The 22,277-nt window shown below is 40.5% G+C and overlaps 1 protein-coding gene across 2 annotated transcripts in view; it reads left to right on the plus strand.

Annotated features, from left to right (window-relative positions):
• The window catches only part of CYSLTR1 (cysteinyl leukotriene receptor 1), an 82,185-nt gene that overhangs the window by 46,316 nt on the left and 13,592 nt on the right, over window positions 1-22,277 (plus strand). Inside the window, exon 2 of one of the 2 annotated variants that reach the window (XM_083372184.1) lies at window positions 12,126-12,265. The gene's annotated coding sequence lies outside the window, so the exon portion shown is untranslated. Of the gene's footprint in view, window positions 1-12,125; window positions 12,266-13,986; window positions 14,083-22,277 lie in introns of those variants that run through there. The other variant, XM_083372185.1, reaches the window with a different exon arrangement.

The following is a 22,277-nucleotide window of genomic DNA, read 5'->3' on the forward strand; positions in this document are numbered from 1 at the left end:
TTTGACTATGTAAGTGCCAAAGTTATGCTACTGGAATAAAGATTCTTTAAGGTAAACAATGCCTCAAAGTTCTTTGAAGAGTTTCATCTGTCGGAACCATGATACGTATATTTTATAGAGAGAAGGCTGCAGAACTCAAAAGTATTGACTGGTCCAAAGCGCTGGGGGAAAAAATGATGAAAAGCAGAGAAATGAAATGGTGATGATAGAAGAACATGATTTGTTGAGTGAAGAGTTTTTAATGCATAGCAATTTAAACTCTTGATACTTGGTTTATCTTATTCATAAAGCTAAATGTGCTTAGTGTTGAACAAAGAAGCAAATTTATAGGGGAGAAATCCTTATCCGTCTCTCTTCAAATCATGCTATGTTTTCTAGTTTCTGATGGTGATGTCACCGGTTTATTTACTGTAATAGTTTTTTTTACTACTTCTACTACTACTACTACTACTTCTAGAATAAAAGGGCCATAGCAACTCCATTTGGGAAAATTGTGGTAACTTGGAAGGCTGGGAACAGTAACATTGGTTATGATGCAAAATACTTGTGTAATAGGCTTTGCAGCTGGCTGCTTCCGATGCAGTGATTGGAAATTTTGCATGTAACTTTTTTAGAGGGATGACCCTTTGGTCAACATGACCTAAATAGCGTCATAAGCAAATTGTGTTCCCACAGAAATTGCACGTGCATGTGAAGCTAAGGCTGAATTTGGAGATGCTGGGGAGAAGAGAAAGGAGGAGAAGGGGATGGAAATAAAAAAAAAGGTTAAATGTTAATTAAGATTGTCTCTCTTTGGAAAGATCAAAGAAGCTAGATTAACTACCATGGAAAGATACTTTTAGACTCTAATGATTGTGACTAGGAATGCATCTCTCCCATTCCTATAAAAGGAGTGATTTATGTGACGTTTATGTAATGATACTGTAATTTAACTAGATATAAATTCTAGTGAGGAAAACTATAATTTGATTGATTTCCCATGGACTAATAGTTTCTTTGCTGATGGCCAGCTTCAAAGTGTCCTTTCTTCCTCCTCTTTCTCCTCCTCCTCCTCCTCCTCTTCTTCCTCTTCCTCTTTCTTTTTCTTTTCCTGTTTTTTCCTCTTTTTTCTTATGAGCCTAGGTATGAAAGGTCTTTTGGAAAATGGGATGCATAGCTCATCTGGATGACATATCAGTGACCTTCTCTGGGAATGTCTTGGTGGGATTATCTTAAAATAGACGTTAGCAATCTTTTCATCATTGTGCTGTACTAGCTGATAAATATGCGCTAATATAGAGGGATGCGGTGGCTCAGTGGGTTAGGACGCTGAGCTTGTCGATCAGAAGGTCGGCAGTTTGGCGGGTCGAATCCCGAGTGCCGCGTAACAGAGTGAGCGCCTGTTACTTGTCTCAGCTTCTGCCAACCTAGCAGTTCGAAAGCACGTAAAAATGCAAATAGAAAAATAGGGATCCCTATGGTGGGAAGGTAACAGCATTCCGTGCTCCTTTGGCATCTAGTCATGCCAGCCACATGACCACGGAGACGTCCTCAGACAAGTGCTGACTCTTCGGCTTTGAAACGGAGATGAGCACCGGCCCCTAGAGTTGGAAACGACTAGCACGCATGTGCGGGGGAACCTTTACCTTTACCTATGTGCTAATATATTCACATACATTGATGTCTCACTGCTTATACTAGGAAATAAGTTGCTCAAGTGCAATTGTCATACTGGCTGTGAGAAGTTTGGTTCTTCCTTTCCAGATACTGCTGTTTGGTAGATTGGCCTATGTACCTATCATGGGATCAGTCCCCTCTCTTCCTTAATTCAGTTGTAGTGACACCCCAGAAATGAAGCATGCAGCCAAGAGAGCGAGCAGCAGCAGCAGCAGTGTGTTTTGGGAGAAAAATCAGCCCCATGGGTGCTTTGCAGAACACTCTCCTCCAGAGAACAGTATTTGTGGCTTCCACCTAATTGAGATTCTGTAAGTAGTGAAATTATCATTATTGCAGTGAGCTTTTGGCCCCAAATGAGTGGTTGAGCTTTGGGTTGGATTTTATTTTCATCTTGGGACTTAGCTTTTGTTATTATGCTTTTCCTTAGCTAAATTGATTTGAGTTTCCTCCTTGCACACTGCCCAGGATCCTTTGCGACTGGGGTGGGTCATAAGCACTTGTTTCAGCAGAAGGAAAAGCTTCAACAGAAGCTTTCCTCAACAGAAGGTGAAGCCATGGAGTCTTCCAGAGCCCATAAGCAAAAGCTTCTTGTCGATGAGACTGTGACAATAGTAGAACAGCTTCCTTAACATGCGTTCTTCATCTCTGGAAGTTTTTAAAAGGAGATGGATGGATGGATGGATGGATGGATGGATGGATGGATGGATAGATAATTGCTTACGTCTTATGACCAAATCAAAATGAAAAACCAAAAGAAAATACAGGATTTAATCCCAGGGTAAAATAGATAAAAGAAAATACAGCAATAGGAGGAGGAGGAGGAAGACTGTAGGGTCCTTGCTGCTCTCTGAACTTGGTTGTTTTCTTGCAGATGTTTCATGAGTGGCATTCATCTCTGTTTCTTAGCTGAGGGAGCCAGTGTTGTCTGAAGACATTTCTGTGGTCATATGCTGAGGCACATGGCACTGTAGGAGATAACCATGCTGAGTTTGAGGGAGGGGTCAAATGCATCATAAGTCATGAGTCCCTGAGCACCTGCAAGAGATCTAAATCCAGCCCACCTTGAATGCATCTCTTATCTCCTGCTCATTTCCCCTTAACGGCCAGTTGGTCAGATTCTTGTAAAGAACTTAAGCTTGCAATAAATCTTTATACTCATTTGAACTGCCTGAATCTCCTGGTTTCCCTGGAGCCTCACAGGAACGCTGTTACCTTCCCAACCAGAGTGGTACCTATTAATCTACTTGCCTTTGCACACTTTTGAACTGCTAGGTGGCAGGAGCTGGGGTAAGGAACGGGAGCTCTCCCCATTGCGTGGCACTCAGGTCTCATACCAGGCCCGTCAGCTTTCCAGCGGACAACTCAACATCTTTAACCGCTGAGCAGTAGTGGTAAACCAGGGCTCCCGAAGCAGAGGAAGGAAAAGAATCAAAAGCAAGTTCAGATCCCTTCCGAAGAGATAAGTTCAGCTGTCAGGTTAAGGTGAGCCGTGCTCTGTCCCATGACGAACAGCCATACAATCAAGAATGAAAACAGTCTGTACCAAAAGGGGAAAGAAAAGTCTTTGTGAGAACAATCACCAAGAGGACACAGAAGAGGAAAAGCATTCTGGAGAACAAACGAGGCTGATGAGACTCCAGAGGGGCTGAAATTTCCTGCTAAACTTCCTGACTTTTCCAATAAGGAACAGCAACAGATTTTTTTTTTAAAAAAAATATTTTTTCCAAAGCATGTATCTTGATATTGCTTCCATTCTTTCCTCTCCAAACATTTGGCATTTGCTCATTTATTGCGGGTGGCATAGGTTTAGCAGTTGAGAGGTTTCCTGTAAAGCTGATTTTCAGGATTAAAAAAAAATATTCCAAGATTTCACTTTGTCGTCTCAAGGCCAAGAAACACAAAATAGTTTTCTTTGAGGCATCCAAACTAGGTTCTCAATCACGAAAGAGATACTTGCATTTCTTAGTTCCAAAAATGTAAAGACTGTCCACTTATCTTGCACTGGATGAGTTAAGAATAATTTCATGAGGTGAAAGCTCAGTTAAGATTACTTTGGAAAGGAGTTCATTGCTTCATACCATCTGGGTGGGCTTCTGCTTATCAAAAAATGGAGACAGCAATGTGCAAATGGTAGTATAATTGCTTTTCCAATCTCCTAGCTGAATGTCTGAATGCAGTGGGAGTCTTATTCTCCCCCTGATTCCAAGATCTCCCATACTCTGGCAAATGCCCATGGAAGGATTGTGTTCCATCTGTGGTCTTCCCAAGTCCTTCTGCCTTTGAAAGGAGAACAACATCTTCTTCTGACAACTTGTCCCTAAACTGGGAAATATAATCACAGCAAAGCTAAACAGGTTAACTTGGCATGTAAGGCAAGAAATTCCCACAAAGAGCATTACAAATGATTTCTGTCTGGATGGATAATGGATTAGTCTTATAACCCTATCAAGATGAAAATCAAAATGGGTGGGTGGGCGGATGGATGGATGGATGGATGGATGGGTGAGTGGGTGGGTGGGTGGATGATGGATCTATGGATGGGTGGATGGGTAGATGGGTGAATAGATGGATGGGTGAATAGATGGATGGATGGATGGATGGATGGGTGAGTGGGTGGGTGGGTGGGTGGGTGGATGATGGATCTATGGATGGGTGGATGGGTAGATGGGTGAATAGATCGATGGGTGAATAGATGGATGGATGGATGGATGGATGGATGGGTGAGTGAATGAGTGGATTGATTAATGAGTGGATGAATGGAATGTCATCGTTGTTTTCAGCTTCTTTCATCATACGTAAGCCATTATTTTCCAGTAATAACTGACTACCTTTTTATGTCTAACCAGATGCCCTTTCTGCCTAATTTTATTTATTAAATACTTTTATATGACACCCATCTCCCCAATAGGCAACTCCTAGACTCTATTAGTAGTCTAGGACTAAAGACGTTTGTGTTTGATGCTCTGAGACGATTTGTTCCATTTAGAATTTTTTAAGTTTACATTTTCCAAATGCTTTCAAGTTGCCTAAATTTCAGGTCTCTGTGTAGCCACTTTGTGGGAGGGAGGGAACTCTCTTTGCAAAACATAAAGATGAGTTGTCTGAGTAAATATTTTAATGTAGCAGATGCAGTTAATTAGTCTTTTGTGGCATTCCAGAGATATAGTTTTCACTGCATATTAATTGGCATACTTCTGCAGCAACTTTCAGGGTGATTCACCATAAAAGCATAGCAACAAATTCACCGAAATAAAAGTTAAGGGATTAATTAAGATCATCAGTTGAGAGAATGCTAAATTTCTCAAGCATCCCTTTCAGATGTCGTATGACATCTAGATGCCGTTAAAGTAAACAGAAATAAAAAGCCAAAATTGTGTATTGAAAAAAAATATTTTTAGCCTATTAAAGTTTTTCCTTATGCTGTCATATCTAACTTAGGGCGATCTCTTAGGGTTGATGCCAAACATAAGTACCATCACCTAGAAAACTGGCATGGATAGTTGTAAAACCTAATTTTCTCACGTTTCCACTTTTTCCTGAATGACTATTTTTGCCCCCATCAGTATTCCATGTCCTTAACAATTTTGGAATTAAGCAAAACATTTAAAGAATTTTTTTAAAAAAACAAACCCCTGGATCCACTGAATTTTCATGACATAAACATATTACTTTTGGGGAAAGGTGTGAAAAACAGACAAGAGAAGATGTAGCAAAAATATGGGGACCCCTGATCCATGGAAGCGTTCTAGAGACATTTTCAACTCTCTCCAGGTGATCCAGCATAACATATAATAAATGGATTAGCTTTTAAGGTGCCACAGGAATTTGAGCTGTGCCTAGTTTAGTTTCCTAAACAGGACAGACTTACCTACCTCTCGTGAAATGAATAAAGTTATATTTATTCTTATTCCAATATCTTCCCTGCCTATCCTACAGGAGCAAAATATCGTATACATAAAACCTCCTCTTCCAGCTCCATTTTCCACACAACAATAATCCTGTGAGCCAAATTGGGCTTGAGACAAGTTGGTTGTCCCAAAAGTATCTGGGGAAAATCCACACAAATTCCTTGCCCTGGTGTAAGGACAGCCCAGTAGTCTATTCTCAAGCACATGTCTGTATCACTCCAGTTGTACCTTAGTCTTCTTGAACACATGAGTCTGCCCAAAGAAGGTTTAAGATGTGTTCCCTCATATTCCACCTGCAGACATTGGGTCTGTAGGCACTGTAGGAGGCATTGATATACAATGAAGAAGTGGGCCTGAAATGATATGCTCCGTGCTATATAATTACGTCATCATCATCATGACAGTTGAAAGGGAGCTTGGAGGTCTTGTAGTCCAACCCTCTGCTCCAGCAGGAAACCCTATACCAGGGGTCTTCAAACTTGGCTCTTTTATGACTTGTGGACTTCAACTCCCAGAATTCCTCAGCCAGGCACGCTGGCTGAGGAATTCTGGGAGTTGAAGTCCACAAGTCATGAAAGGGCCAAGTTTGAAGACCCCTGCCCTATACCATTCCAGACAAATGGATGTCCAACCTCTTCTTGAAAACCTCTAGTGGTGTTACACCGACAACACCCGGAGACAAGCCATTTGACTGGTTGATTGTTCTCACTGTCAGGACATTTCTCCTTAGTTCTTAGTTCGATGAGTTCTGCCAGTTTCTCGGGTGACCATCCATCTGGTCGTCCATCTCTTTGTCAGTTTCGGTCTCTTTTAACTGCAAGAGACAAAGGAACCTGGACTTCTGGAACCTTGTTTCCTTTCCTTTTTTAATTAGGTGGGTTGGCTTGTCCACTGGCTGAACTGGAAAGTGCAAAGCTTTAGAAGTGACCGGCCCATGTCTTCCTTAGCTTAGAATTGAAATTGTAGTTGAAAAGGACTCTTGCGCATCTGTATAATGAATAGGCTGGAAATTTCTTTCCAGTGGCTGCTCTTTCTAGGGAATCCCTTGACTTCCTCTCCTCACAGTATGTCTTCAAGGTGCAACTCCCACATCAATCCTCACAGTTGAATGTTCCCAACTGCCCTCCGTTCAAGAGCAGCTATCATTGGTTTTGATGCCTTTGGTTGTCCCCGTGTTCTTCCTAAGTTGTGGTCTACAATAAAGGTTCCCTGTCTGATTTAGGGCATGGTACTCATCTCCGTTTCTTGACCGAGGGAGCCAGCGTTGTCTGAAGACGCTTCCATGGTCATGTGGCCAGCATGGCAATATGCCAAAGGCACACGGAATGCTGTTACTTTCCCACCAAAGTGGTACCTATTAATCTACTCGCATTTGCATGCTTTCAAACTGCTAGGCGGGCAGGAGCTGGAGCGAAGAACAGGACCTCACCCTATTGCATGGTGCTCAGGTCTCAAACCAGGACTGTCAGCTTTCTAGCTGATAAGCTCAGCATCTTTGACTACTGAGCCATGTTTCCTGGGGTCTACAATAGTACTATCCAAATTGGTAATCTTTGCATATGTTGATGGAGATATTTGTGCCTTCAAGTCAGTGTTGACTCATATCGCCGTGATTCAGTCCTGACAGTAAATCAGTTTCACAGGAGCAAGGGGGGAAGAAAATTCTCTATGTTAAAAACAGAAAATTGGACATAAGCAAAAGGAAAACTATTAATAGGGTGTTTCTTCTGAGGAAAGTCTTAGCATGGCTGAGAAAAGCTGGTTTTTAGAATGTGATACTGTATCATCCTTAACAATCTGGGGGGGGGGAGATTCTATTTATAGCATTCCAGTTCTTGTATCAAGAATCACACCTAATGCATTTCTATATCTTTCCCCATTAAAACGAAGGCTGCTTTTTCCCCCCCTGCAAGTCCTACAGTTTTACTCTATTATTTATTTATTGCTTACTTTCCGTGCATCTCTCTGTGAAGCAACTCTATTCTTTTCCTTGTAAGATAAACTTGAGAGTTGTTATCCTTCCCGTATTAGAGTCAGCTCAGAACACAGCACTGGTAAATTGAGAGACTGACTGTGAACCTTCATCTTCGTGCACAAACCTTGTTTTGCAGATGTGTTCTGGAGCCCAGCTGAGATTTAGCTTCCATCGCAGTTTTCCCCAAACTCCACCTGTTTGGAGGTTAATACCCAGATGTATCAGGACCAGCAAAACTGTACCAATGGGCTCCAAACAACAATGGGGGATCAGCTGGCATCCACAGTGTTGTGTACTGGGTTGCTTGCAAGCAGGAGGCGAGACGAGAGAGTTCAAACAGGAACATTTCTTTATTGAATAACAGGAACCGAACTAGTAACCAAGGCTTCTACGCAGCTACTTATACTGCTGGCCACTAGGTGGCGATCAATAGGTTTGAAGGAACCTATTCCTGCCCTAGAGCCAACCAATGGTCGTCCTGGAGACTGCATGTCTGGGCAGCCTGCGACCGTTACACAGACTCCCTGATTAAGCAATCTCAAGCAGCATTCAAAGACACTTGGAAACAGTTCAAGTAAAACAGGCCCAATACATTACACACAGGACCCCCAGATGAAATAATCTGTGGATCCAAATTTCATGACACTGTCAAGTTTCACTAGGGTTCAGGTGACAACGTTAACATCTTCTAAAGATGTTTGAAAAAGAGTTTTCGCTCAGTGTTGTTCCCCTAGTTTTCAGTCTGGCCTACATTGCAGTGCGTGCTTGTGCGTGCATTTAAATATTTTTTAAAATATAAAATACAAATAGAGATAAAAATAATGGACAAACGGGAAAGAAAAGGGAACAGGGGGAATAAATGAGGGAAGGGGAAGAAGAAATGAGAAAGAAACAAAAAGTGACTTTTTGCATATATACAAATTCATTGTAAAGTTAAAATATCAACTTTTTAGCCATGCCACTAGTCAACAATGCCGGCCATTTCTATAACAATAAACCGCTTAATTATGAAAACCCAAAGTTTCATTTTTCCCCCCTCTTTCATGGAAAAAGTCCAGAAACAGTTTCCAAATAACTGCAAAACTATTTACATTCTTGTCCCTAATTCATGTAGTCAGCTTTGCCATCTCTGCCAATTCCATCATTTTTTCAGTCCGCTCCTTCATTGTGGAGGTTAGGCTACTGCACTATGTTCTCGAAGCTGCCTTTAATAATGATTCGAAAACTTCATTTAGTGCAGAATGCAACCTCTAGGTTGTTAATGGGTAAGACACAACAGTTACTACAGTTTTGCAGTGCATTCTGGGTACTGCATTAGCTGGCTATGTATTTCCCAGCAGAATTCAAAGTGCTAGCTATTATTTAGGAAATCTTACATGGCTTTGACCCAGATTTCCTTCCAGACTGTCTTCTCCATATAGGGTCTGCCCGTCTTTTGGAATTAAACCAGGACCGGGAGGTGTCGGATCCCTGCTTCCTCAAGATCCAGGCAGTAGACCTTTTCTGCAGCTGCTTCAGTTGTGTGAAATGGGTTAATTTTAGCTTCATTATTGCCTAAACATTGTACTAATATAAAAGATCAAAAAAGAGAAGCAAGAAACAAGGAAGATAATAGTACAATGAAAAAATACACAGTGAGAAAGAAGTGTTCATTGGCACACTCTTCTTCTTTCTATTGCTAGTTTTCTCCTAAGAAGCTACTACCTAGGTATTCATATTGGGCTTTAAGCTTTATTGCTTACATTTATTTGAGTCATTTGTTCTGTGACCAACTTCCCTCTTTTCTTCAAAATCCACAATCTAAACTCGTTAGCTCGCCTTGCTGTGGAATATGTCTTAGGTAAGGGAGCCATTCCTGATTGGATTTAGTTAGAGTTCTATTGTGTATTGTAAAGTTGTTTGCCCCCTGAGATCTAGCAGCCTATATCAAACTTCTTAGCTTTTTTTTTTTAAACTGCAAAAATCTGTCTTTTCCCACATCTGCCTTTTGGCCTATGTTTCATGGCTGATGTAGTTAATTTTTAATTGATAGATTAAAGTTTTATTTTAATTTTGTTTCGGCTTTTGGCTCTGATGTTTATTTTCTTTGGAGGGTTTATTGGAAGTTGCTTGGAATCCACTCAGGCAATCGGGGATAAAGTGATGAAGTAAATAAACAGACAAATAATTTCAGGAATTAACAGAACTCTCTGAAGTGTGCAACTGACATTTTATGAGATGGCCCAATGGTGTGAGATTTCAGACAGGTTTATAACATTATTCTTGGATCGGTACTCACAAGAGTAATAAAACAGATATCTCAGGGAATAATCCTTTGATGTTGAGGATGAGTCAGATAAGAAGAAGGAGAAGAACCCAAGAAGGAAAGAAAGAAGGAAAGAAGGAAAGAAAGAAAGAAAGAAAGAAAGAAAGAAAAGAAAGAAAGAAAGAAAAAGAAAAGAAAGAAAAGAAAAGAAAAGAAAGAAAAGAAAAGAAAAGAAAAGAAAAGAAAAGAAAAGAAAAGAAAAGAAAAGAAAAGAAAAGAAAAGAAAAGAAAAGAAAGAATGTCCAACCCACTTGCAAAACTTCTGGCTTTGTCTACTTCTTGGAGAGGACTTCGGCTCTACAGCTTGCTAAGAAGGGTCAGTGCCAAAATTGGGCTGCAGCCGGATCCCCTTCTCACTTTTTCCGTTGTCATGTTAGAACAGGGGAAAACAAGGCAGGCATTCTTTGAAAAAGAAAGAAAACCAAAGTGCCGTGATGCCTGATGTTTTGAAAAGAGAAAGGAGGGTGGGGGGGGGGGAAAGATAAAATAGCAGTTTCCACGAATGAGAAGCTGCCCCACCCTTCAGCTGTGAAGGAAATGCTTCAAAACAATCAACTCAGGTTTCCTCTAAGATTATATATAGCACAATTTGAGCGGCATAACCTGTCTCGTTCGTTGTCTTGGATTTGTAGAGGCCTCATGATGGCCTGGCAATATAACAATAATCGAGCTGGAAGGGACCTCGGAGGTCTTCTAGTCCAACCCCCTGCTCAAACAGGAAACCCTCTACCAAGTTATTGTCCAGTCTCTTCTTAAAAACCTCTAGTGTTGGAGCGCTCACAGCTTCTGGAGGCAAGTCATTCCACTGATTAATTGTTCTCACTCTCAGGAAATCTCTCCTTAGTTCTAGGATGCGTCTCTCCTTGATGAGTTTCCATCCGTTGCTTCTGGTCCTGCCTTCAAAGCGCCTTGGAGAATAGAATTCTTCTTTGTGGCAGCCCCTCAAGTATTGGAAGATTGTTAATACTGCTATGCAAAGAGAAGGCTCATTTCAGATCAGAGCGTTTTTAATGAGTGGGCAAGACACTAGAAAGTCCAACAAGACCCAATTATACATTAGATTTTCTGTCTGAATCTACACATTATATCGCTTATTGATGAAATTAGGACTTAGGGACTTCTAAGCCAGGGGTCTTATAGAGAGACTCCCCTTTTATATCCCTTCACGCAGCTCCTCTTTGTTCTTTCGCCTTCTGAAGGAATTCTAGGAGAAGGGAGGAGAACGAAGAACGATGGATACAAGCATTTGATGCATCACTGTTGTCATAAGGATGGTTTTTGAATGCATTATAAATGCAAAACCACACATTTTACATCATTTCACATAATGATGTCGCGACACGCATGACATCGCTTACCTTCCCTGAAAATACCCATCAGGAAGGTTAGGATCTGATGCATCAGATTTCTTTTTTTATGTGTGAAAGAATTTGAAGGGTTTCTGAGTTTTTGCCTGTAAATAATCACCATTTTCCGGCTGGATTCATGCAACAAACGAATCTATCTTTAACTTGAACCGTCTTTCGCTGAATCAATCCAGTTGCCAGGATGCACAAAACTCACGTGGAGTCATTAAGCAGCTAAGCATATATATTTTTTACTCCTGGACATTCTCTGTGAGATTTATATTTTGCTTTTGTTTTGTTTTGTTCAGGAATTCAAAGCTGCACACGCAGAACTTCCTTCTCCTATTTTTGTCTACAACCTTGTGCGATAGTTTGGGCTGAGAGGGAGGGACTGGCACAAAAGTCACCCCGGAGTTTCCAGGGGGAGGCTAGATAGACCTTGGGTGTCCTCGTTCCTTGGTTCAGCTCTTTAACCACTACACCACACTACTACGTGAATCGAGCATCTCCCTTAAGACTCAGAAAAACCTTGTCTTCTTTCTTGCCAGACTTCCAAATGCAAACAACAACAGCCTTAATACAATTAGGCAGCCAACAAGTGAAGACAGGCATGTTATGTGAAGGCACTCAGGCACTCTGCACTTACCCGAAACATGTAGAAACATAAAAGGAGAAAGTATGGCTGAATGAAGCAATCCACTCTTACTACTTACTACATGGAATAAGCTATCTTTCTTGAAAGGACATAGCCCCTCCCTTTCCAAGGGAATAAGGAGGGGCTTCTGTGGTTTTTCTTTTTAAACGGAGCTAACTGCATCTGCTGGTTGATTCTGTACGGAACTTTCTCTCTTGCTGGGACTAAGGAAATAGCAACTTGTTTTTGATGCCCAGCTAATTCTGCTGATTTCTTTCTTATCAGATTCCATTCTTTTTAGGGTTTTTTTTCCCCCTCCACCTTCCTGGAACTGAAGTCATTTTCCCCGCGATATCACTTTGTGTGTGCACGTGGAAGATCACCTGCGTAGCTTGGAGGGGTCAAGAAACTTCAAGGGACAACTGTCCAGAGACGTTGCAAGTAAGTCGTTTTGCGGGAACGAAAATTCCATGTGTCCAACTAACCCTAACCCCCACCCCCAAAAAAGAAGTCTTCAGGGCTTTTGAATGCCATAAAAGATAAGCTTTATTCAGTGGTGGGATTTCAGCCGGTTTGCACCACTTGCTAATTTTTGGTTGCCCAAGCCCAGAATGGACTTCCGGAAGCGGCATCCACACAGAGAACTGGTTGTTCACATATTTGAATCCCACCACTGGCTTTATTGAATACACCTCTTTTTGGAGTGTGTGTGGGGAGAGAATGTGCTGGGTGGGTTATGTTTCCTCACTGACATTTTTCCTTGCAAAGTAGAATCGGTTCTATTTGGTCCATTCCTCTGCCCAGTGGTGGTTGAGATGACCATCAAGTGATGCAGTGAATGAAGTAGACAAGCAGAGAAAATTGGGGATCTTAGCAGAGGCAAGGTGTTATGTTATCAGTTGAATTTCTCTGTTAGTGCTCTCATTGGTGCATTATCCTCCCTGCAAAAAAAGAGCAAGCGTTTTTAGAATCGGGTACTGACATCTTATTATTAGGAAGAGAGGTGCTTGTTTGTATCTTTGACTCTTCATCTGGAGAATCTCCAGAACAATTTAAGCGCCTGGAGGCACTTTGGAGCACGTGAATGCCTGAAAACTGCTTTGCATAGGATGAGGATGCTTGCACAACCGTTTTTATGACTGCTATGCCACTATTCCTTTACTGCATGAGAAAGAGATATTCCTCTGTCTTCAAATACACAAGTTATGAATCAGTCATATCACCCCATTATCGGTGCCTTATGGCTTGATTCAACTCAATCTGATTAATATTATGAATCTCATACTTATCCTATTTGACATGACGTTAATCTGTGGCCATGTTGAGTGGAAAGAGAAGGGATGCCAAAATGTTTGTTTACCAAGCTGACTCAATGATAGTGCTTTCCCCCTTCGTATCTGAGGGGGATCTTGGAAGCTGATCAACTCTCCCTTTGTATATCCCCATGGATACACAAGACAAAAACTTGTTACCTGGTTGGTTAGTTTGTTTTTGCCTACCTTTAACTTACAGACTTACCTGTTTGCCTATATTAAACGCAGCTTGGGTCCTTTGACATTCTGCCCATGTGGATCCATTCACTCTTTCTAGAAATATTTGTTGACTTACTGGGTGTGAAGAGGAAGGTCAAATAATTGAAGGTGTTAGAAGGTGCATTGTAAAATAAATATTTCTGGAACTCAGTCTGGAGTTCTAAAGCTATTCTCTAAGGCAGGGTTGTCCAACATTGGCAGCTTTAAGACTTGTGGATTTCAGCTCCCGGAATACTCCAACCAACTCCATTCTGGGAGCTGAAGTCCACAAGTCTTAAAGTTGCCAAGGCTGGACACCCTTGCTCTGAAAGCTGATAGGGAGGCAGAAAAGTAGGATGAGATTCTGAAACAACTGGACATCAAGGTGGGAATAGATGGTGCCTCAGTGGGTTTGCCGCTGAGAGACCTGTTAGGATTTTCATCTGAACATTAGAGGGGAAGCACAGAGGACTTGCTTTTTTGCACATAGACCTAATCTGGATCAATGGAGAAATAAGACCCCTTCAGCAATAAGTTATCCTTTTTTTCTGGTATAACAGACAAACACAGCTGCACGCTCCTGTTTGAAAGCCACTACGGTCCAATGGAAACATGTTTGGTTTCAACCCGGAAGGTCTAAGTTTGATTAATTCCCAACCCAGCCTTGAAGATTATTGGACAGAGTCTTTACATTTAACTAATCTAGCAGGACGCAATAAAAATTTGAAATCAGATTTATTTGTATTGGTAAGAACCAAAATGGTAGACCCTACTTTCTTATAACATACTGGAGAGGAGAGACATTTGTCTTAGATTTTGGCATGTAGTTTGGCTAAGTCTCAGACCAGACCAATTTGGTCCAATTCCAGGACTTCTCAAGACTACAAATTGCCCCAAACTGATTGGGTGATACCACGATACTTTGAAAGTGTTTTTTGATTTCCAAAAGCTTCAGAAAGCCATACGTTGTGCCAAAGTTAGAAATCCATGTTATTTTCAGCTTTTTTTTCTTCTTTAGATGGAAAATTGAAAGGGAAAAATGGAAAACACTGGTGCACATGTGTTCATCTTTTATTAGGCATTCTCACATTTTAATAGCAACTGAGTAAATTTTGTCTGCACAAATCCGTGCATAGGCTGATTTATGAAAGTGGGCCATCATTCAACATTTGCATTCCTCTAAATGATATGATGCAATTCTCCAGTCAAAACCTGCATAGCAAACTACATTTCAGTAAAAATAACATCCTGAAATATTTCAGGGAAATTGTGGGTGTGGGTACTGTATATACATGGGTGTGTGTTTTCCACAAAAATACCTCTGCAGAGAGATGGTGAAGAAAGCTTTGTGCAAAAATAGAGAACTGAACGACAGTTCACACTGAAGAAGAAAAAAAAGCAAAACTAGTGGTTTTATTAATTCTTTTATTTATGCATTAATAAGTTAAGGAATTTAATAAAATAATTCATTAATAAACCTTAATGAAACATCCTGTAAAAAGGTTAGATAGTTGCCCAAATAGATTTCTTAGCATTTCTTTGATGCAATCCAGCTCTAATCCAGCAATTGCTTAATCCAGCTATTGCAACATTTTGTGACTTTAAAAATCAATGTGATCTCTTCTGCATTCATCCCTGATCTTGCCTTAGGCAAGGCTTTCCAGTTGACATCACAGCTCCTGAGAATACATGAGGAAGTGAGAAAGCATTATACAGGAAGAGTCTAAAGTTGAGCTTAGGGACCAGAGCATGTGTACCTGTTTTAGAATCATAGAATCAAAGGGCTGGAAGGTCTTCTAATCCAGGGCTCTTCAAACTTGGCCCTTTTATGACTTGTGAACTTCAACTCCCAGAATTCCTCAGCCAGCCACGCTGGTTGAGGAATTCTGGGAGTTAAAGTCCACAAGTCATAAAAGGGCCAAGTTTGAAGACCCCTGTTCTAGTCCAATCCTCTGCCCAAGACAGAGTCCTTATACCACTCTAGACAAATGGTTATCCAATCTTGTCTTGCAAACCTCCAGGAATGGAGCACCCACAACTCTTCTTGCCTTACACGTAAAATCAAACAAATTATGAAAAGCAATTGGAGGATTTCCACAACTTAGTTTTCCCTACCTATAAGTGTCACCTGCTGGTGGGGAAAACAACCGTTGGTGATTCTCCTGAACAACCGTTGGTGATTCCTTGTTGTTGAAGAACAACAAGGAAATTAAGAGGGAGTGTCTATTTACTTGTCAATGTGCCTGACTAATGAGTCTTTGGCACAGAAGTTTATCATAACAAATTCCCAACCCAACCCAATTTAATTTTTTATAACTATTTACAGAACTCTTTTCTCTTCACTGTGTTTAGAATTGCACACTTCTTCTACCTGTATCTTTTCATCTTTAAATAACGGATGGGCTTACCTTGTTCACGGTTTGACTGTATATTATGTAAGTTGTATTGTTATCCTTTCATAGCTTTATTTAGTCTACAGTTGTGTCTCTCTTTTTTTTGTATGTTGTGATTGACTCTGTTTTTCCTTGAAGCCCATCTTCAATTACCAGCTTCAATTATCATTTTTAACAATACTGATTCTTGATTTGTTTGTTAATTGTATGCATATCCAAGCATCAAAGTAGTATTTAAACTTTAAAAAATACACAAAAGAGACAATGTCAAGCAAACAAACTAAAAATGCAAGCCAAAAAAAGAAAAATAAATAAAAAATCTCATTTTCATATGTATCAATATCCATTGATTAACTAATGAACCTGTTAGTACAAAATATTATTCTATAATATTACAAATATTAACTACAGTAACTTCGATCAGTTTGCTACCTTCCTTATTCTCAATCTGGCTGCCCGTTTTTTGTAAATCTACCAGTTTGTGCTGCCTTCATGTTCCAGTAGGATTGCCATTTTTTTACATAGTTTCACAATTGTCATTTGTAATCCTTGCTACAGTCCGCCACTGTTTTAACTTACTCTTAGCTTCTTTGTTCTCATATTAGTGTCTTATATTTTTAATATTTAACTGAAGAAGTGAGAAGAAAACAACTTTGAGAGGTCCAAGATCCTCTTTAAACTTGGTCATTTTCTTGCAGGTGTTTCATTACCCAAACTAGTTGACATCATCAGTCCTAGTCAATGTTACCTAGCTTGTTCTCTAGTTCTAAACATCTACAGGAAAACGACCAAGCTGAGGGAGCACCAAGGACCCCTCATTTCAACCCTGAGCTACAAAAAATAAATCTCCTTTCTTGAAAACAACTTTTTCCATTTGTTCCAGTGGACAAAGCCTTTTCATGCTAAGACACTGGGCCAGAAGCCATTCTGTCTGCTTCGTGTTTGGCTTGTCAGACGTGACTCTTAGCTGCAAATAGTTTATCTGTTCGGACTCTAAGAACATATTTCTTTTGTCCTTTATCGGCCAACTAAACGGGGAGCGGGAGAACACTTTTTCAAATGAATAAATGGAAGGGAATCTCTAGGTTGAGAGATCTAAAAAGACAGCGGACCGAAGGGGAAGGGGGAAAGAAGAGGAATGAAATTCCTATCATGAATAGGAATAACAGTGACGATGTAATCAAGAAAAGGAGAAGATGCGTAGAAGGAAAGCTATTCCTGTTGACGTCTGCTGCTCCATCTACCCGACAGATGACTTAATAGAGGAGAATATTTGTAGTTCAGGACTGAACGGTAAAGTCCTTGGTGCTCTCTGAACTGGGTTTTCTTGCAAACATTTCAGATGTCTTATATATAAGCAGCGAGCAAATCCCACTTCCTTTGAGCAACAAAGCAAACAACAAAGCTCAGAGAACACCAAGGATCCCACAGTTCTCCTCCTCCTCCTCCTCCTCCTCCTCCTCCTCCTCCTCCTCCTCCTCCTCCTCCTCCTCCTGTCTACTAGAAAATAGCCAAGCTCAGACAGCATCCAAGACTCCATATTGACAGATGACTTGCCCAAAATTATAATCTTCAATTTAAAAAAACCTACCAGTTTACATTTTCCATATAGCAAGATCAGAGTCAGCAGTAATCTTTTTTCATAGACAGAGGGCCTCTGAGTTAATGTCACAGTATAGATAACCCTGAATTCGATGTTTGGTTTGGCTTTTTATAATCTCTTCTCATCTCCATTTTAGGACGTTTTCTTCAATGGTAAAACAGTTGCTTTTAGGGGGGATGTTTAAAAAGACAACCTGTGTCTTTCCAAAGTGGCAGGTCTCATCAATTACCTCTTTTGACCCCTGGGTTAAAACTGAGGACAACAGTTGGATGAACATCTGGATAACCACTAACTGCTCATCCCTGAGAAATTGCAAACTAGTTCACGCTTCTGGCTAACCCATTTACTGGGTTCCAATAACGTGCTTAACCAGATCAGTTACAAACCTAATGATTTAGTTTGCTTAACAAGCCTGGCTTGATTTAACCTTAATCAGGTCAGTTTCCAATCCGATTGGCTTATTTTACTCAGCGTAGCCAGCTAGGCTGATTGTTCTATTGCTTGAGATGTGCTGTGAAACTAGAAATCTGATTAGCTTAATGATGCTATGTGGGCAACCAGAAAATAGGTCAGTTCAGTAACCAGTTTAAGTAGGTTGCCGGAACACACCCATTCTGTAAACTCTTATTTACATCACCCGAGGAGATATCGAGACCACAAACTATAAAATCTTCCAAAGTTGTGGGTGCACCTTCTAAAGAAATTGCAAAAGTTGTTACCACATTTTCCTTTTGAATGTGGCAGGAGAAAGCCAGCCAATATAGGACTAGAGCAAAATCCTTTAAACTGCAGGTAGTCCTTACAACAGTTCACTTAATGTCTGTTTGAAGTTACAACAGCACTGAAAAGACTGCCTTATTATGATCGTTTTTCACACTTGTGACCATTGCAGCGTCCCCATGGTCACATGATCAAAATTTAGACAAACTGACTCATATTTGTAACCGTTGCAGTGTCCTGTGGCTTAGGCGATCCCCTTTTGCGACCTTCTGACAAGCAAAGCCAGATTCGCTTAGCAATCGTGTGAGCAAGGTCATAAAGCGAGGCAAAATTGACTGAAATGTCTCACTTAGCAACAGAAATTCTGGGCTTAATTGTGAATGTAAATCAAGGACTACCCGTATACCTAATTTCAATTAGATTTAGAAGTAAGATAATTTTGGCAGATTTTAGTTGCTACTTTCTAGAAAACAGCCTCTAGAACTCAAGAGCCGTGTGCCGCCTCTGTCCCAGTTGCACACGCTGGAAGTGACCCTTCACAGATTGAACCATGAGTGGCTTTAGTCTAAGGTTCTGCTAAAAAATATTTCCAGTTGCTCAACGGTGTTATTTCCCTGCAAATCTCCTCAGCATTAGTCTCTGGGCACTTGCCAACTTTTTCCCCCCAAAAGTCTCTTAGTCATTTTTTCAAGTGGACTTTATCGCTACTCATATCTGCAAATAGTAATTCTGAAAGGGTGGCATGGTTTCACCCCTTGCCAAAAATACACTGAATAATACACACACAAATACACATAAAACAGGCATTGATCATCTGTCAAATTAATCTTTACTATGGTCATAGGTCATCTTAATAAAATTGTTCATATATACAGGTTCTTATATGGTATATATCTGGACTATTTCTCAGCAATCTTTTAGAGTTAAGCTTTTCTAAAGCAGCATTGCTCAATAATATAAAATACAATAAAAATGTGTTCAAGAGTTCACATTGGATAAGGAGTGTTTTTACAACTTCAAAACACTTGTAAATGTTAACACTTATAACTTATCAGTGTTAACACTTATAACTTTAACTCTGTAGTAGATAATTAACCGGCATCAAATCTGATTCTTTGTCATGGTGCTTCATGGTACTAAACTTAAGAGACTTTTCTTGTCTTTCCATCTAAAGGTTACTTTCTTTGATTTTGAAATCATGCTGTCAAAATTTAATTTTAACTATATGTCTGTATAAAAAAAAAGTGGGGGAGAGAAGGAAAATAAAAGCATTCTACATCCCCTACTGAAGTTATTAAAAGTTAATTGTATTTGAGATAGTCAAATGTCTATGGCAGACATGTCAAACACAAGGCGAAGTGGTTTCATGTGGCCCGCGAAGCCATCCTGGAAACAGTGAGGGAACGGCCCCCACTGCCTTGGCCCTGGTCCAGAGACCCTCCTTCTGCCAGAGACCCCCAGATCTGTCCCACTCCTGCCCAGGACCCCATAGGCACCCTTGATGCGAACGATGTAGAGCTGGCCATGCCCACCCAGTAGGCCATATGCACTCTAGCCACGCCCACCCAGTAGGCCACGCCCACCCAGGCCACACCCACCCAGCCCCCTGAGGGCAACCGCAATGCTGATGCGGCCCTCAATGAAATTGAGTTTGACACCCCTGGTCTATGAAGATTCTCAGTCACCCAGGTTATCGTTGTCCCAAAGGTGCTTTTTCAAGAGGCAACTGGACTTTCTTGGTTTTTTCTTGAAGACATTTCGCTTCTCATCCAAGAAGCTTTTTCAGTTGAAGAAGCTTCTTAAATGAGAAGAGAAATGTCTTCAAAGAGAAGCAAGAAAATCCAGTTGCCTCTTGAAAAAGCACCTTTGAGACATATGCAATAGTCAGAATTCTAAACAATTCAGAGAATATGTTTCAAATGGGCAATCTTATAAGTGTACAGGCAGTCTCCAGGTTAAGAATGTCTGACTTACAAATAACTCGTTCTTACAAACAGACCGCCATTCAAGCCTATTATATTTCACAACTGAGTTAAATACAATGGTTCATAATAAGGAATGTACCGGTAATCTCTACATTCTGACACTTATGAAAACATTGCGTGGCTTCAACAGTTCAGGGAGGACAACACCTGGGTGGGCGTGGCCAGCTCTACATCGTTCACATCAAGGGTACCTATGGGGGCCTGGGCAGGAGTGGGACAGATCTGAGGGTCTCTGGCAGAAGGAGGGTCTCTAGGCCAGGGCCAAGGCAGTGGGGGCCATTCCCTCACTGTTTCCAGGATGGCTTCGCGGGCCACATGAAACCACTTCGCGGGCCAGATCCGGCCCCCGGGCCTTGTGTTTGACATGTCTGCAGTAGAGTATAGTGGAGTATAGTTACTTACTTTGCATCTGTCTGTTTTTATCTATCTATAAAATAGCTAATCACAGGTTATTCCCTTTTGTCTTTCTTCCCAGGCAAATAAATGCATAGAGAGCACATTTTGGGGCATGTCCTCCTGATAGGATAGATCTACTTAGCTGCTAAACTTTGCTGATCTCTATGATGTATTTGCTGAAAATATTTTTTCTTTCTGTTCTTGTTTTAAAACTTGCTTCAAGATTAGATTCTGATGTGAGAAAAGACTTCCAAACTCCCACAGCAAGTGCCCCATAAATCGTAACATGGTTAAAGCAAAATTATAATCAAGCAGGAGAATAACATTTCCAATATAAGATACTCCTGTCTATATCTCTGTCGGATCCCTACCGTTTGGCCATGGGTATCATGCACTGGGCATATTTTGAACAGATGTGGGGAAAACATGAATATCTTCATACAGTATTTATTCTCAGTTGATCAGCTACACAGATGTCACATTGTTTTTTGTTTGTTCGTTTTATTTTAGTGGTCACTTTAGTGCTCCAAAATTCATCTCTATTTTCCTTCACTGGGCAAAGAATCTTCCATTTTTACTGTGCAGGAGAGGGTATAAGATATGGCTGAAAATTTAATCAACCAGATTTCTTTCTCCGCTATTTTAATTGTACACAGGTACGGTAGTCCTCACTTAACAACCTATTGTTCACTGACCATTCAAAGTTACAATGGGTCTGTATGTTCCGTCCTTCAAAGTTGTGGCCGTTGCAGCATCCCCATGGACATACGGTCATGTTTCAGGTGCTTGGCAACCAAATTCCAATTACGACGGACACAGCATCCCGCATTCATGTGATGACCATTCACATTCATTATCACATACCTTCAGTGCTCGCAATGGGGAAGCCAGCAGGAAGTCACAAATGGCAATAACATAATTATAGGATGCTGTGGCTGTGCTGGATTCACCTAACAAAGGCAACTGGGATTACAGGAGCTGATGTCATAAATCATTCTGCCTTAGGCCTGTGTCTCTTAGCAACAGAATTACCAATCTCAATTACCATCGTTAAGTGAGGACTACCTGTATTTATTCTATTATAAAAGTTTTTTTTTGTATTCATAGGAAGTGAACCCCATTGAGTGCATTAATGTTGATTTCCAGTTAAATGCATGTAGGAATACAATACATCCTAAGCTTATTCTTTAATTTTAACGGAGTCTCTTCTAAGTAATAGAAAATTTGGAATCCAACATGAAATTCATTCTGGTCACATAGATATTTTCCCAGTCTACCCTTTCAAATTTTATTCTATGTTTATTTCTTTTTTTTCCCAACGGTTTGGTTTCTAACTTTTTTTTTAAGATTGCCATACTGTTTTCACATCAAGCACTGGTGGTTTTTTTTTTTTAAACTTTACTCATTTCTGGATTTCTTATTCAAATAACTGCCGGAGTTGCTTACAACAGAGATCAAAATCAAGTTATCGGGAAATTAAACAGCAGATAGTAATGCACGTAGCCAACAGATGTACCGTTTAGATAAATTTCTGAGAAGCCAGGTAGATTTAAAAAACTAAGCAAATAAAGCGAGCATGAAGCATTTCTGGATCCGTCTTAAACTTTCCATAAAACAATTGTGTGTTTTTTTAATGTAACTGGGAAGGCGACATTGGCGACATTGTTCCTGCAAGATGCTATTCCGGGTTTTCACTGTTGTTTCAGCTGGTCAGAAGGACATGTCCCAAACATCTTCTAGCAAAGCCCCTGCTGTGTTTCTAGGCTATAATCAGCAACATCCCAAGAAGCCAATTAGGAGCTGGAAAGCTCTTTTGAACCAATCAGATTAGTCTGTGATCTAATT

The sequence above is a fragment of the Vipera ursinii genome, assembly GCF_947247035.1.
Source record: "Vipera ursinii genome assembly, chromosome: 12".
NCBI lineage: Eukaryota > Metazoa > Chordata > Lepidosauria > Squamata > Viperidae > Vipera > Vipera ursinii.